The following is a 5,259-nucleotide window of genomic DNA, read 5'->3' on the forward strand; positions in this document are numbered from 1 at the left end:
TCTTCTGCGCGCTGCTACCACCACCAGCAGAGCCTAGCTGGAGTGTCAGATCAGCTCGCACACCCCCCGGCCGATCCACCGAGTAGGCGGTGCGCAGGCCCGGCGGCACAACACCCATCGTCGTCGCCGCGTTGCTCGGCAATGGCATGCAAGTGTAGGAATGAAACACCGTTCCCCAGCGAAGCGGCGCTGCCTGGATTTGTTGCAGTGCCGGCGGCCAGATCGCCATGGTTTGCCTTGGACCGTGCAGCTGCAGGAAAGTCGACGGTCCCCTTATCACCTGGTTACTCAACGGGTGAATAAATGGTGAGAAAGAGGGGTATGGTAGAACCACCACCGGCGTACGGCTGTTGGCGCTTGGGCCTTGCGCTGCCGGCAGGCCATGGTGACCAGTGAGCCCAGTGCGGTTGTGGGCGCTGCAGTGACCTGCCATGGCTTGCTGGGTCGGGAAAGTCTTGCTGCACGCCGTGCACGGGAAGGAGGTGCGCTTCGGCATGCGAGGGCACCTCGTCGTCCCCGCCGGTTGCGATGACAACGACGTGCCGCTTGAGCCTGATGCGTGTCCCAGCGATGCCGCCGTCGCACCAGCGACGACGAGAGGCTGCCGCCCGGAGCAGCCAGTATCCTGTGCGGACATGTTCATCGCTGCAAGGATTGTGGGTTGCCGATCCTAATGGGTGTGTTCTTGACTGACTTGTTGGGTCCATGCTTATCTAGGAGCCGGATTTTATCTATGTATAGGCCGGCATTCGGGCAAGGCAGCGAGGAGGGCATGGATGCTGAGTCATCTGATATCACGTTTTTGTTCGATGTGGCAGGCCACAAAGCTTGTTTCGGAGAACATCGCTTAGGTGCGTGTACGCGTGTAGGATTAGCTATGAGCCCAGTAACGTATCTGTCTCCTTGGATCCAAATTTTTTCAGTCAGAATGCAGGCCGTTCGTGCTCCTTTTGGAACTAACATTGTCCGTTTCACAGAAGTAGATCGAGATCGTAAACTTTGTATTTTGAACACGTGTGAAGTTAAAATTAAAACTAGACAAAAGTAGGATGATTGTGGATACAACAGTGGTAAGCGATTGTTTCATTGCCAAAACTGTGCGGAGAGTTTCCAAAGGTTGACCACGCAATAATGAAACATCGTTCCGTTAAACAAAATTTGAACAAACTGTATACATGTGTATCTGAGAGATCACACAAATAAGAAGGATCTCCACCTTGTGAAGTTTTGCTTGAGCTTGTTTCCACTTGAATGCGCAAATACACTCTGATCCTTGCCCGGCCACTGGCTGGCGATGTTCGTCGCTTTCCGCTCGCAGCGAACGAACGCCCCATATATTGTTCATCTTCCTCCTCTCGTCTTCCTTCTTCCATCCACATTTAGAGCTCCAATTCGACCTCTCACCGCCACCACCTCACGGACCTCCTCCCCTACGTCCGATGGTGCCGCCACCGGCGCCGCGGCCGGCCGCTTCCACCATCCACGCCCGCAGGGACCTACCGCCCACTAATTAACCACCTGCACCGCTATCTCCGGCCCGCGCTTCCAAACCACTCCGACATCCTTCAGCCCCACCACCTGCACAGGCCACCGGTTGTCTTTTCCCGCCCTGGTTGGGCGTCACCCTTATCGCAAGGCAACCCGCCACCACTGTCGGCTGCCGCAGCCCCAGGCCCTCCCTCTAAGGGGCGGTGTCCCAACTCTGGCAATCTCCTGCAGCAAGGATGTTGTTCCCTGCTACCTGGTAGCAATGCGCACGCGTCATCTATCGATTTTGTTCACAAACACCTCACTTCGTAACAGGCTACGATTGACGTACGTCTACCAAAACTAATAGATTCCATATTCTCGAATAAAGAAAAACTAATAGATTGCCTATTCTCATAGCTTGTTGACACATAAGATTTACCGAGTTAGAACAACGGCAATCCTTAGGGAGTGTTTCGCTAAACCCAACATTAAACATTTTCCATATATAGTGTCATGCTAACCACCACTCAGTATGAAAATCGGTTATTGTAGCATAGATTTTAGTCGGTCAAACTTCTTATGCTGATGGGTCGTCATTACATAGTTACATAGATTTTAACACATGGTCGATATTAATATATGGATTTACCATGGAAAATACTTTAATAATATATACAATAATAATATGTTTGTGCAAATAATATAAGTCAAAAGTGTCACTCTTAAATCCATATCGATGTTCGAAACCATGTATATTTGGAACCAGAGGAAGTAGTAAACTGTATTGTTTGACCATTTGACATTCGGTCTAAATTTGGATTGGTCAGTAGTGGTTCATGAGCGCAGGTGAGCATGTTTAGTACCTCCTTGCTAGTTGAGAAGGGTGGAGCCAACTTATAAGCATTTGTCTTTCAGCTATAGTACCTTCGTGTTAACCCTTTTACACGAAGCGAGGATGAAAGTGTAAGCAGGGTGCTATGTGTATACGTGCTCGCCACTCGGAAGGGCTAGACATTGCAGCTTTGGAGGGTGGGGTGTTACAAGTGGTATCAGAGCCGACCCTCGCGGTTACTCGTACGGGTCAGTGTGCGAGCATACAGCGTATCGCGTGTGTGGGCTCGGAGGGGGCACACAACATGGCATATGGCGTCGGCATTGGACGTACGGTCGTACGCTAAGAGGGAACGTTCTTGGATATTTGCCTAAGTGTGGGTGGATTGGACTGATGAGGATGTTGGGTTCTTTGAGAGAGGGTGTATGTGACATCCGGCCTAAATTTGGATGACTCAGTAGTAGCCCATGAGTACAAGTGCGCATGTTTAGTACCACCTTGCTAGTTGAGCAAGGGTGGAGCTAACTTATAAGCCTCTGTCTTCCAGCCATAGCAGGTGGAGCTAACTTATAAGACTTTGTCTTCTAACCATAACATCTTCGGAAGGGCTGGGCAGTGCGGCTTTGGAGGGTGGGGTGTTACAGACCAAGACCTCTACACTGCATGCCACCATTACCTTCTCATATTTAGATATTTATGAATTAAAAAATCAAAACGACCTACAATTTGAAATGAAAGGAGTACTTAGTTTAGTTTGGTAGGGAAAACATATCGGTAGGGAGTACATAGGATACTTAGGGCCTGTTTGGATGACATGTCCTAAACTTTAAAGGACATGTCACATCAAATTTTCGAATGCTAATTAGAAGGACTAAACATAAACTAATTATAAAACTAACTGCAGAACCCCGATACTAATTCGCGAGACAAATCTATTAAGCCTAATTAATCCATCATTAGCAAATGGTTACTGTAGCACCACATTATCAAATCATGGACTAATTAGGCTTAATAGATTCGTCTCGTGAATTAGACTCCACCTGTGCAATTAGTTTTATAATTAGATTATATTTAATACTTCTAATTAGTATCTAAACATCCGACGTGATATGTTCTAAAGTTCAGGACATGTCATCCAAACAGACCCGCTGCATTTCTGGAACTAGGCATGTACTGGGAAGGATATCTTCTCGCGGCCTGTTGGCCTCCTCGCGCCCGCCCTTGCCATGACTGCTGAACCCGCCGCCTCGCACAGTCCTCGGTCTCCGCCATCTGGCGCAGCCGCACGGACGATCACCAACGACTAGTGGCTGTTACGACAGGTATATTGACCGCCTCCGGCCTCTGTGCTTGTAGCAGCCAATTTGGCTGCTCTGCTTGTGCTACGTTTGATCTGCCTGCTCTCATGCTTGTCTTTGCATGTTTACAGTACTGCTGCTGCTTCGGCGGCCGAAAATATTCACACAAGGTGTTGACGTTTTGCTGCCTGTGCAGGCTTGTGCGCAGTAGCACAAGGGCCCGCGGTAGCTGAAAAAAGTGGCAAAAAAAATGTTGCTGAAAAATAGGTCCCACCGAGATTTGAACTCGGGTTACTGGATTCAGAGTCCAATGTCCTGACCACTAGACCATGGGACCGTTGATGTCATCATTTTTTGTAGTAAATTATTTATTTATTGGTAAGAAAGTGTACAGTCTGCAATACCCCCAAAGCCTCGAGGAATCATACTTTGGCCGACTTACTGGTCCAAGTGTGCGCATGTATCCTGTGTAGTCTGTCCCCAGGCCAACACTGAACTGACATCCTAAAGCTGGGAGGATGGACAGGTTTTGGTAGGGACTTGGCGTTAAGGCGATAGCAACTGGAATACCAGTAGTTCTCGATTATCTTCACATCGATGGTCATGAGAGCATGATCATGGTATTTGACAAATACTACCTTAATTTTAAATACAGTACGAGGGATTGTAGCTATAATCGTAAACATGTACTTGTCGAGTTGTACAACCAAAATCCAGTATATTTTAGGATAAAGACAATACCACCAATATACTCTACTATGAAGCAGCATGCGCTTAGACCTTCTCTGGTGGTGGACTCGGAACGTCCGTACGTGGCACAGAAGCCTCCCAAAGATGATGGGTACTCTCTCCCGAAGAAGAGGGTGCGCTGTCTGAAGTACCGTGCGCAAGAGCACCAGTGTACAAGCAGCATCAGCAGAGGCGCGGGTGAAACCGCTTGGGAATTCACCGCAGAGACGCCCAGCACGGAATCGACCGAAGACTCGAGGGCCGGAGACGGGAGACCCAGCCAATATCCGGCTTAATATGTCACGGTCATTTTTAATCCGGACTAAAAGAGCTTTAGTCCCGAATTAAACAGCCTTCCAACAGGAGCTTTAGTCCCGGATTAAACAGCCTTCCAACAGGAGCTTTAGTCCCAGTTGTTAATATTAATTGGGATTAAATAATTCCTTTTAGTCCCGGTTGTAATAGTTAGAAACGATGAGAGAATCTGGTGAGACGTTTAGACGCCATCCATTTAGTCCCGATTAGATTTATCAACCTAGACTAAATTTTTAGTCCCAGTTGGTAATTCCAACCATCACTAATAGATGGTCTTTAGTTTCGGTTTGTATTACCAATTGGGACTAAACGTCTCGTCTATAAAAGTCAGCTTCTTGGTCCCCGAGCTCAAGCCACTCAGGCCGAGAGCTTCGAGCTCTTTCTCCATGGCGACCAAGCAAGCTTAGGGAGGTGCTGCCCAATTTTTTTCTTCAATTTCTTGAGGATTTCACTGATCCAATGTGTTGTAAAGGTTAGCTATTTCATCCTCTCTTCATTTATTGTTATTATACTTTGTTTTATGCTTTAGAGATAGAGAAAAATAAGTTTTTTAAATGAGGGAGAATGGAGAGAATTTTTTATTTATATATGTTTTTGAACTAGAATTTGATGGAT

The 5,259-nt window shown here is 47.5% G+C and overlaps 1 non-coding gene across 1 annotated transcript; it reads right to left on the reverse strand.

The window, feature by feature from the left end:
• Positions 1 to 3,865: 3,865 nt before the first annotated feature.
• TRNAQ-CUG (transfer RNA glutamine (anticodon CUG)) lies at positions 3,866 to 3,937 on the reverse strand. Its single transcript has one exon. It is a non-coding gene; the product is annotated as a tRNA-Gln (tRNA).
• Between the last annotated feature and the right edge of the window lie 1,322 nt (positions 3,938 to 5,259).

The sequence above is a fragment of the Setaria viridis genome, chromosome 4 (genome assembly GCF_005286985.2).
Source record: "Setaria viridis chromosome 4, Setaria_viridis_v4.0, whole genome shotgun sequence".
Classification (NCBI taxonomy): Eukaryota; Viridiplantae; Streptophyta; class Magnoliopsida; order Poales; family Poaceae; genus Setaria; species Setaria viridis.